Source organism: Epinephelus fuscoguttatus, linkage group LG4, assembly GCF_011397635.1.
Source record: "Epinephelus fuscoguttatus linkage group LG4, E.fuscoguttatus.final_Chr_v1".
Classification (NCBI taxonomy): Eukaryota; Metazoa; Chordata; class Actinopteri; order Perciformes; family Serranidae; genus Epinephelus; species Epinephelus fuscoguttatus.
This window is the reverse complement of record NC_064755.1, coordinates 31545644-31558051: the sequence shown is the minus strand read 5'-3', so window position 1 is coordinate 31558051 and position 12408 is coordinate 31545644. Positions and strand designations below refer to the sequence as shown.

The 12408-nt window shown below is 42.1% G+C and overlaps 1 protein-coding gene across 1 annotated transcript in view; it reads right to left on the bottom strand.

Annotated features, from left to right (window-relative positions):
- Positions 1-9699, bottom strand: part of LOC125887748 (contactin-1a-like) — an 89603-nt gene extending 79904 nt beyond the window's left edge. The window contains exon 1 of the mRNA XM_049574805.1: positions 9456-9699. The gene's annotated coding sequence lies outside the window, so the exon portion shown is untranslated. The remainder of the gene's footprint in view (positions 1-9455) is intronic.
- Between the last annotated feature and the right edge of the window lie 2709 nt (positions 9700-12408).

The following is a 12408-nucleotide window of genomic DNA, read 5'->3' as shown; positions in this document are numbered from 1 at the left end:
AAATATTCTCAGTTTTGTGTTTTGTTGAAACCCCTTCGGTGGGAAATGTGATTTAGAAGTTATTAAGCTGGAAGCCTAATACATACAGCTGGTTGCAGCATTATTTTTTTGCAAACTTTTCATTTCATTGTAATGGAGTCAAATCATAATCTGGTTGGTCATGGGTCAATGTGAATAACATTAAGTGCTCCAGCAGTCGCTCCGAACACAGAGTAGCTTCCACTCCCCTTCAGTCATATAGGAGAGCACTGTTTTGCTTTGTCTTGTTGTCCTCTGTTGCAGGGGAATTAAGAAACCCTCCTCCCTCTATTTATTGTGCATAATTGTGTGTGTGTGTTTATGAGTGTATGTAGGGGGGGGTGTGTGTATGTGTGCTTGCCTGACTGTGACGCTGTGCCCTTCGCTCCTTCTGTCCTCCACACACTATGGCCCTGTGTGTGCAGCATGAGTGGAGCTGTGTGTTGCAGATAAGAGTCAGAGTACCGCAAAGGCGTGTGTGCGAGTGTGTGTGTGTGTGTGTGTGTGTGTGTGTGCGTGTGCGTGTGCGTGTGCGTGTGTGTGTGTGTGTGTGTGTGTGTGTGAAGAGAGGGCAGAAAAAAAGGGGATTCAGTGCTCTTTCTCCCAGTCAGATTCACCTCTGGATGCCCTCTCCTACACTCACAGTCATTACACCTTCCTCATGAATAATCCAACCGGTGACACTGTCCGCTATACGACTGACACATTTCACTACGAGGCCCACACATACAGTATGGAGGCTGTCCACCGCCATGTCCATGTGAACTCTGAACAAATGCCATATTAATATGCATGCAGGGCTCTCCGTGGAATAATGAAAGAGATATTTTCAGTCGAGCAGGGAGTTGATGTTGTGATCTTTGGCACCTCCCTCAGTCTAGACTGCCAGTAATGAGAATAATAAGGGAGGTATCTTCACTCTCATCTTCATTATCAGCCTGTTTACTGTCTATATAAATTCCTTTACAGTAAAGAAAAGAAGAAAGAAAAAGAAGAAAAGATCTAAAATTCTCTTTCGATCCATTTCGCCCTCAACCTCTATCTCTTGGCATAAGGATGACTCGCTCGAACAGTAGTCTGACTCATGATAATTAAGAGATGAGAGATGAATCGCATGTGTTATTTTTCATGGGTTAATATTAGCCGCTTCTTCTCGGGGGCGATTTGCTGTTGCTAAGTAAAATTGTGAGGATAATTTCAGCAGCATGAATTAGCAGATTGCAACAAAAGCTCCTGCAGCTACGAACCAAGTCAGGGAAAAGAATCTGCAGCATAATTAGTGCACAAATCTCATGCATAAGTCAGCCAGATTCCCTCAGAATGCTGGGTTCAGATCTGAATAATGATATGCCAGCCGAAAAGAACAACTTTTGTTCGGGGACGTTTTAGGGTAGTTTGTCGGAAGCCATTAGTGCTGGTGTATTGTCCCACAAGCACTTACAGAAAACATGACGCAGATGGTTACATCACCTTGTAAGGTTGTGAGCCAGATGTGACAGTGTTGGCATGACGTGGCAGTTGGCAGGGCAAGACTTTATACAAAGAGTACCCTGCTTGGACTGAGGAGGCCTACATAAGCATTCTTTGACCTCTTTTATCCACACTCATTAGCTATGCAACAAGAGGGTTGATTTGAGACCCTTTGAGAGGATCCAGAGAGAACAGGTTTGTTAGCGTGAAACGGAAAACCAACCTGTTTGTCGTGCTCGCCCACAGCGAATGCTAATGTTGCCCACATCAATGGGCTCTTCTTGTAGAGATGCAGCCTTGGGTCCTGGAGCTCGGAGGCTGACCAGTGAAACACAAATGCACCGGCAGCGCAGCGAGGGAGCCAGGAGAGGACAGCGGCGGCCCACAGCCCAGAGCTTGCACCAGCTACAGCTTTTATTTCTGGTTACACTGATCTAAGGAATGAAGGGGGAGCTCCAAATGTTTTGTTCTTCTCTGTTTCTCATTATACCCCCGACCCCCTCCTTCTCTCTCTCTCAACTCGTTCTCTTTCTCTGCCTTTTACATCGCCAAAGAGCTGAACTGAAAAACAACAGGCATTTTCTATTAAGTGCTGCATCTATACAGATAGGCTGCAGCCAGGAGTCAGTCATAACAAGCAGCATTAATATACAATCAGCTTGCGCAACACAACCCTATATGTTTCAATTGATCCTAGTAAAGACCTCTCAGTGTCCCGTACATGACAGCATCCAATGAATGATTTAAAAATACAGTGCATAACACATTATTTGAAAACATATCACAAAGTAGGAATATCACAGGATGTGTTTGGATGAAGCTGTGTAGCAACAAAAATGGTGAATCGAAGCAAAATTGATAACACGAGCGTTAAATGACTATGGGTGGTCTCAGCAGAAGCACTGCAGGTAAACAAACAGGGAGACTAAATAATGGGCATAGCAATCGCACTTGCTGAGGCCCCTAGTGCTATGCTTCCCATCTCTGCCAAGGGTAATGGGATTTCTTGGGTTTAAATGCACTTCACTCACTCTGTGGAGCCAGTAGGAAGCTAAACTATTGATCCACAAACAATTTAGCTGTCCAGCTGTCCAGAGAGAGGGAAAACAGGACGCCCCTAAATGTATAATGAGGCTTCCCGAGAGCTCGGCTCCCTCAGTATTCACTGCACGTGCCAGGAGGATTCGCCTTTGGGCTCTCTCCGCGATTAGCCCTCTATCCATACACTTCTCACACATACGGTCCCTCCAGCAGAAGACTAAAGGTCAACCAGCTAAAGAAGTAGTATTTATCTCACCAAGGACGCTTTTGATTAGTGTAAGAATCCCCTTTGACCCTCTCAATTTTTCATTATTTTCTGGCGGGGAGTTCATGACTCTAGTTTAGTAGGCTATTGCAGTAACATGGCCGACCTGTCAACCACAAAGAGCATGCATCATCATTATGACGCAACATACGCTGAGATAGCACGAAAAACAACAAACAGTATACATGATAGGTGATGGTATAAGCAGAGGAGTGTGGTTATGCCTGGGAGCCGTGTATGCTGAACTAGCATGTAGATGAAGTTGTGTTCTTGTCTTCCACACATGCTCCCAGTGCCATAGCAACAGGCCTTGCTCAAAAGCCCCAAGAGTGGCTTGGCCCCAGTGAGGAAGACGCTTTCATACCTAATTGGACACTTCCCTGCACCATCAGCCTTGTCCTTTATCCTCAGCACTATAAGACAACAATGCAAGCGGTTGAAACTACAGTAAGCTCTCACAATCCCACAATAAACACAGATTAAATAGGATTAAATCCAAAACAATGCAGCCCATTACTGAGAATATCAATGACAAAGGATACAGAGGTAATCTAATCTTTAAAATGATGCTAAATACTAGCTTTCATGTGAAGATTATGGAATAAATTACTGTCAGGGGGGATATGGTTGTATAGGTGAGGTTTTGCCAGCATCAAAGGTGGTGCTTATTTCTGTTCCAATCTTTCATCATCCAAAACGTCTCCTCCACCAAAGCTAGCCCTTAATTTTGCTGCTTGCTCAAAGGTCTTCACAAACAATCTCTGCCATTCATTATGATGTGGATCACATGTTTTGTTATGCTGTGAAAGGAAAGAAAAATCTCTCCGCAGATGAGGAATTTGATTGTTACTAACAACTGTAGAAGTTTTCTACATTGCAACACTCTGGCTGAAATCCCAGGGAACAAATCAGACACACGTCACCGATTTTCAGATTGCATGAAATTGAAAGTCATCTCGTATGGGACCAAAATAGCATGTAGTGTTGTCTGACTGCACAGCTTCTCAGCAGCCCTGTAAACAATGCATCTGACTGCGCCTGGGAAGGTGCAAAAACAGATGGCTCAAGACTCCCATGTGAGAAGTCAGTCCAGTGTGTGCGACACTGTATTTCTGCTCAGTGAAATGTTGAACAAATACACAAGAGGTAATCTGACACTTTGAGGAGTAGTTTAATTAAGACCGTTCACATTAAGATGCTTAAAGTTGACTATTTAATTAGGAAAAACTGTCCTGTGAACTTGTTAACCTTGCAGTACTGTCACTTTTACTTCTTATCATCATTAAACACAAACCTTGTTTAGGAGTTAACAACAAGCAAAATGCAATTAGCTGGTTGACAGGCAAATAACACTTGATATTACTACGGAAATTGAATGCGTCCCAGTGAAGCCAGATAAGGCTGGCCCAGCTAATAAGCAAACAAACTGATTTCTGTGCTGATATTGTAATGAAGGGAGTCAAATATTATCTGAAAAAATTAAAAAGGCTGATGGTACTGTTAACAGAAATTAGCAGGAGAAGGGCACACATTTGTAATCTCCTTCTAATTGAGTCCATGAATCCCAAAAGATTTGCTTTGATTGTAAAGACTAAAAATATCTCGAGCAATGAGTTAGAAAAATGAAGTAAAATCTTATCAAATATAACCTAGTTACTGATTTTAATTGCTCTTAAATGTAGCCAAAATAATGTCTTAACAACTTAAACTCAGTATATTCTTAATATTATTTGAATTGTGATTTTGAGGAGTTGCCCCAACAGACAAAGGCAAACCTTTGTCACTGAACCTGAAACTTGTACCCACTTCAAGATAACACTCTGATGACATTGATCAATGTCATCCTACCCCCCCACCCCATGAGTGACAGGGGGAGATACCAGGCAATTTCCGAACACGACCAGCTTGTCTGGTCTACATTATCTTAATGGAAATGGAGTAATCTGATTTTGAATAAGACATCACTTTGGCAGATAGACAAACTGTAGGAGCCACCAGAGTCACAGAGGAAGCTCAGCACCTTATCAACAAAATCACACTGATAAAAAGAAGAAGAACAGATTAAATGTTCCATGATAAAAGGCACTCTAAGTTATATCTTTAGGGGAGTCTGGTTTTTGATGTTTTTACAACTGAGCCATTTTTGCAAAATCTTTTTTTTTTAACCTTGTCAGTGAATGAATAACATCTTTCTCCAGGAGCTTTAATACTATAAATAGACAAAAAGCTAGCAGTTACAATCAAATACATCTATTTTTATCTTCAGCATTGTGCTTCATTTGTGTGAATCAACAAAAGGCCATTTCTGCAGGCTGTATTTTATCCTGATCTCAGATATGGCAGGCACAAATCACAGACTGCAGGAGAGCTACTGTAGATGAGCCACATATGCATTTGTGCACACACACACTACAACAATTTTAATCCAGTGTGGCTGAATAATTATTCATACAGGGTCTGCCTTTAAAAGTAACTAGCCTCCTGAAGTGCTGGGAGCATCTATTCGAAATCATTAGATTCAAGTAGGCAACAGTGGCCCCAGAAATAGAACATCAGCCTCGGCAACAAAACCTTATTCAGTCAAAGAAAGTGACTGGTTTGAGAGAAAAAATCTTACACATATAAAACAAAGTAAGGTGCTTCAGAGATCCAGCTGGCTATGAATGCTGACAGCTCCATTATGGCTGCAACAAAAGATCATTTTCATTACCAGGCACTTAATCTGCCTGTTAAATTCTGTATTGAATTTCTAAGTCAATAAAATGTTGAAAAATGCCCATTGCAGATCAATTTACAACATCAGACAAGAAATGCTTCAATGTCTTAAATCTGAGAAGCTAGAACCAGCAAGTATTTGGCATTTTTGCTATTGGTATACAATATCTTTGAGGTATCGATCGAGATAACCAAGCAGCAAGTAGAATCAAGAATTCTCCATTCAAACAATACCTACCATCGATCGTTTCTGTATCCAGCTCTGTTTGGTTTTGCTTGCTGCCGGTCACTGCAGGCATTCTTCAAGTTAATGCGACCTGTGATTGGACTACTACTGCAGCAGCTACAAGACATATAGTCTGCACTGTGGTGAAGTCGAGTGCTGTGTATTAGATGGAGTTGGCAGTCTGGCGTGTCAAGATGCCACCAAAGCATACAAAAGTACCTGAATGCTTCCATTCACATGATGGGTATCAAATGAAGTACAGCAAAAGGTATGGAATGAAATACTCTGTTGTTATCGGTATCACTTGAGGGTACTGGTATTGGCACTGGTATCACATTTTTGAACAATACCCAGCCCTAAATGAAACCAATTACTTTTCTGTCAGTCGATTAATTGATAAGTCACTTCAGCTCTAATTTTGCAAGATGATACTATCAAAAGAACTGCTACACTTACAGTTTAGTCTAACACTGCTCACATGGATAGTCAACAAGTGGGATACAAACGTGCACTGTTCATATGAGTTTTTCCCCACTTAGCTCCGTCTCCTACACATCAGATCTATAGAGTCACGTGCATGCAGAGAGCACGGAGCTGTCCACAGTGGGGGAATCAATGGTGGGTCTGGTGCAAACTGCATTCAGATAGCCAGAGATGGCAGATGGGGACTGAGGCCCTTTCTGCTCCTCAGGCATGAACAGTGGAGAGGTCTGTCTCCAGGCAAACACAGACGACGTCATGTCTCTGCCTCACTGCCGTACCATTAGTGGATCTCGCTATTGATCGCCGGTGTGTAAATTGCTGAGCAATCTAAAGGAAGCATCAGGACGAGAGCATCGCATGTTTTGTCAGCAGGACGAAGGAAAGCACTTGTACATGCAGTGGAGACAGTTTGCAGCAGTAAGGGCTTGTGTGTGTCTCTGCGCACTAATGTCCATGTGCATAGGCTGTCTCATCTTGCCATATCCTCTCCTTGTGCATTCAATTTAACAATGAAACAAGTCTGCAGGACGTATTCCCTCCAGCATGACTGACACTCCAGTCAGTGTGACAGAACAAACATCGCCTAACAAACTATCCCTGTTGCTGGCAAATGCCAATGCTGCCAATCAGTTAAGAGTCCTTTTAAAAATCGCATGCAAAATCTGTCTTCCTCTCTTTAACTAATGCTTTGACTCTTTGCCCAAGAATTTGTCGCCCAGGGCTCAGAAGGACATCTGGAAACAAATCTAATCTCCTAAAACGACTCTGAAATTACTTAATCTTAAATGGCAAACATCCAAGGCTCTGCTTTGAGCACCCACATAATGCTGCTTGTATAAAGACATTAACTGAGCTGGAAAATGGAAAGATCATTGTCTTGCTGAATATTAAAATAACTTTTCTCTCACACATTGCACAATTTTGCAGCAAACATGCATACACCAGATGAGTGAAAGAAATCTCTGTCACCTGTGTACTCATGTTCATAAGCCACATGCTGACCTGAGGTGAAGTGGAGATGGGGATGTTAAAGACAGCTCTATTTTCTGCCTCAGGTGAGGTTAGCCTGTCTGCCCCAATACATGGCAGATGTGTGTGACTGAGGCTTCAAACCAAAGGAGAAATAAGTGTGCGGCTATGTGGAGTCATTTGACTGTGACACTAATGGAGGCTGAGGCTGTAGCCTTAAAATGCATCACAGAACAGCCACATCCTGCAGGGTACTGTGTTATGTAAAAAGCTCCTCGTCATGCAGGCTCCTCAAGCCACTGCGGCCCTACAGCCAATATGCTGGCGGGGGAACACTTATTACAAAATTCTAAACTCTATATTCAGACATATTTCGTTGCGGAGCGAGGGGGGGGTAAAAAATGTAAGACGATGCCTTGCACAGCGCAGTATAGGTTAGCCTACTTCCGAGCAGAGTAAATTCATTCACCTAGCATGAAGGAGAGGGACCGTCCTCAGGGTGTACACAGGGCAGCACAGGATGCATTAGCAGCAGTCAAGCTTACAAGATTCATAAAGTGCTCCACCTGACAGGCGGCCGCGGAATTCCTCTGACATTTTGTGCCACGTTTATGGCTCTGATTCAATCAGGACAAACACACTGTGAAGAATATCACACATGGCACTGAATGGTAAATAACGCCGACATGAAAAAGTGTCTTAAAAACATTTCTGTGCGCAGCGCCCAGGAGCAGAAACAGGTCAGACATATATCAGATGATCGTGTGAAAATATAAACATTTTTATACTGAGTAGAGAAGTAACAGGTGTGGGAACACGAGCCCCACAGTCAGATCTTACAGGAACTGCCATAAGACCGCTCCATATACCTATCTTTAAAATGTTAATCTGAGACAAATAATCCAAAGCACCAGATGCTGATTCAGCCAGCTCTGCCTATCACAAAAGCAAAACTACTCAAGAACTGTAAATAAACAAACAGGCCCATAACGTTTCATAATTGCCTTCTAGTTTGGCGATATTGATCACATCATTAATCATATGCCTCGCAAGCTCAATAAACCACAATGGAAGGTTGAGGTGGCTTAAATTGTACTCTACTGTCTGCTGCAGGGAGCTATGCACTCAAGCCATTAGTCAACAGCATTACGAAAACCATAAATGTGTTTGCATGTAAATACCAACGCATTATGTGGTCATATAGGCAAACATCTTGAGTTGCAGACAGACGTCACCACCATGTAGCTTATGAGTCACTGGGGCTGTTTACTCAGATGGATGGGTTTAAAAACAACTTCCAATCAATGAGTCTCACACAGATGCAGAACACCAATGACAAAGTCAAAGAATTGCATCTGAGATTTTTGTAATTCACTGTGAATTTGTGCATAGTTTCATGACTTGTGTGAGGCTGCCATCATCATTTTTACTGTCATCAATGAGTGGATGAGCATGAAACATTCTTCTTTGCCATTAATTTCTCTAGGACTTATAGAAGTCCCTAGATGATACTTTAGCAACATGTAGCATGAACAGAAGCGTCTGGTGAGTCAGGACGCGCCCATGACACCTTCTCCAGCACCTGACATCCTGACAGAATAACCCTGCTATGTGCCATTACTAAGCACTCCGCCTCAATCTGCCAGCAGAGATGACAGAGCTGAACCATATGCCTCAATCGATCGCGGCACTAACACCAGGACATGCGTTTTAGTTCCACCCCAGATGAAAGTGTTTACAGTCGTCGGCTGCTTCCTAATCTTCTGGCTGTGAGGCAGGCGGCAGTTTGAATCATCGGTATGTGCGGCGCTATTAGACTATGGCCTCTGGCGTGGTCTAATGAACGCTGAATTTAATTCTCAGACTTAATGCTTCCAAGCAGATGTTCCGTATGCTGAAATATACCCTTGCATCTGCTGTGGGCATCGACTATTTTTTGGGAGGGAAGTGCACGCCAGGATGTGCAGCACATCATGTAACAGCATCATGCCCATCACGCCAAGATGTGTCAGATACTGCACACAGTATCTCTCTGCATCTGTCAGCACGACACACAAAACATGCAAAATGCAGTTTCTTCGTAGCCATATCGTCCAATTCTGCATTGCGGAGGGCTACATAAGCTCCATCCCATCCGCGCATCCCACTCAGTCTGTTGTAAACAACACTGATTTTCCCAGCTGTCAAAACGCAGCGCCCGGCTTCTCTGCTAATAATGTCAAATAACCAGTTCCCACCGTGTCCGCCAACTGTTCCCCGTGTCCTTACCTTCCGTAGCGGGCAAATGCGTCCGTCCGTGTGTCCTTCACGATGCTCACACCTGCTCAGCACCGCATCGCCGGGCGCTCAAGAGCGGGGAAAGCAACTGACAGAGCAGCGGTCCTGTCCCCGTGGATTGGATGAAGGGTTATAACTGTCAACTTAGGGGGGCGCTAGACCTGCTTGTTCCACAGGAGCAGGGAGCAGGGGCTCCCACAGTGGTGGCCGGGTTCCTCCTGAGAGCCATCAAGGGTTCCCCAACATATGAGGATGACCTGAGGGACATTTGAACAAGTTAATGCATATAAATCCTTTAATATGTTTCAATCTACATGCAATGCAATAAATCAGATCACCTAACTTTGCCTCAGTATGTGAGCTTGGCTGGCCCATTACAGATTAAAATTACATTTTTATTTTATACTCTTATAAATCACTCCTATATTTATATAATCTTAACATTTTAAGGAGGTTATACAACTAAGGTATTTTCTTATAGTGTATGTTTAAGCGCTCATAATACTATGTAAGATCTCTTTTGATCAGCATTGACTGTCAAATCCTCCTGAGATCACATTTTGGGTTTACTTGACCTTATATTTCATTTTACTTAACCTAAGTTGTCCTCATTCGTGGACACTTTTAGGTGCCATCTAGTGGTAGTAACAGCACAATACACAAATACACGTTAAAAACAAGATGGCAGCCGATCCTGACACAAAAGTGGACAGGTCCAAAACCTGATCACATTTTATGATTTACACTTGTTTATTTATGATTAATAATGTTTGTAGATTGATATGGCAACACATTTGACCAATTTTAGCAACAGTAACAAGCTAAGACACTGTTAATTAGGAAGTACTCGTTTGAGGACACTGGGACTTTATTATCATTTTGTTTGGAGACATTGGGACTGAATTGGCACTGACATTGCTTAGTTTTTTATACTTATCAGGTACTACTTATCCCAAATACCTAGTAGAAATTAGAAATGCGTTCCAAACAAAAGTTCGGGGCTCAGGAAGATATCAGGTTTAATTTACTGTAATATCAGTGCACTCTTTACTTTAGGGGTCCTCTCATGTAAGAGCCCAGATTGTGTGTCTATTCATAGGCTGGCTACATGTCATTTAATGGGGAGATATAGACATATACTAACATTTCACGCTATCCAAAATATCTACCTTAATGTGTATTGAATCATATTAATATAATTCTACAGTTTATAGCAATACAGTGTGCCCTGGCCACCTCCACTTATGATTAGAACACACATGCATTATCCTACCATTATTCCAGCAGGAAACTATTGAAAGACCATCTGTTATTAGGTTCAGTATGGACTGCTGCAGAATATTCTGTAAAATATGAACACAGTAACATGGACTGTTTGTGCACTGAGCAGTTACTGTCCATAATGTGTGTCATGGGACAATAAGGAGTGAGGGGCACAGATCTGAATGGAAGTGACAGAGGAAACTTGACTGTGATGTTGATTTACAGATCCACTGTACTGTGATAGTTTGTTCATGCTTACCTGGTTAGAACAAAATCTGTAAGGGTAATAAGTTATTAATATTTTCAAAAAGTGTTACCTGCGTTATGAAACTGAGAAGTTTCTTAAGTCTTAAGTTGTGGTATTTAAATAATATAACTGGAGTGTTTTCAGTCGATATAAGTCAGATGTCTCGAGAGAATAAAGTGACATAACACAAATATTTTTTGTGTCGGAGAAATTGTGTAACATTCTGCTCAGGGTTAAACTACACTAGAGTTTACATGCTTGTGCTGTTAAAGAGTGGAGTGTGATGAGGTCACATGGTCTGCAATAGTCATGTAATGTAATAGTAAAACCTGTCAAAATGCACCTAAAACCATTTACTTGTCCTAACTGTTATGAGAAAGCCATTGCCATTAAGTGAGATGTTGAATTCAGGAAGGTATCTTTAATATCGCAGTTATGAGTTAAGTTTTGTTGCAGTGCTCAATAATTATTATGGTGCAGTAAATGTATACTAATGTTGAGGACAACATTTAACTTGCGGGGGAGGACTGTGGCACCTGTAATGATCATTTTTAGAGTTCTCTTTTTGGTGACAGACTGGTACATTTGGTTTAATAGCATTTGTGGACAGTGTATCACTCGCCAGTAGGTGGCAGTATAACCTGTCTATGACCCTAATAGGACACAGAAGAAGGGGTGTTGTTGAGTCTGCCCCATGTTGAAGTGAAAGTGAAGTTAATAAAACCACACTTTAATACAGCCACATGAGTGCCACTGTTGTCTGGATGGTGTAATAATAGCGGGTGTTAGCTTACTGAGGTCAGGTGCTAGCTACTATGTTAGCTTACTAAGCTAACTAGCTACTATGTTAGCTAGCGTTCGCGTTAGCAAGTTTGCTAGCTAGCATAAACGTTAGCCATCTTTGGTTACTAATAAGGTGTAAAGCACCCATTTACTCCAGGTTTTCACTTAAAAACCAGGTTTTTCAAGCATCAGACTAGCTACTAAATTACATTAACAAAAAGCTAGCTTGATATTTCTGCCACCCTAGGGACATACAATAAAATGAAACCAGCTACAAAAGCCTCAAATAACGCTAACAGTTGCCTACCTAACGTTAGCCTTCAACTGAAGTCCTCTGTCAGGCAGTCTGACGAGTTTAAGCTCAGTATCAGCTCTCCCCTCAGCGCTTTTAGGTTCTCCTTTGGACTCCTGAGAAAAATATCTGTCTTTGAGAAGCTTTCTGCTAACTTTGTGTGGTGGGCAGGGAGCATACATAGAGTTTATCAGAGCATTGTTGCTGGACACTGTTGCAAATGGCAGTTGGTGATAAGAGCTGGTACTCCACTGTAAATGTGCAGTCATACAAGTTGAAGTTAATAGAGGCTAAAAAACTGTTTTGTTCAATATTGTCAAAAATATCAGCACATCCTTTTCCCTAAATAGACAGAATTG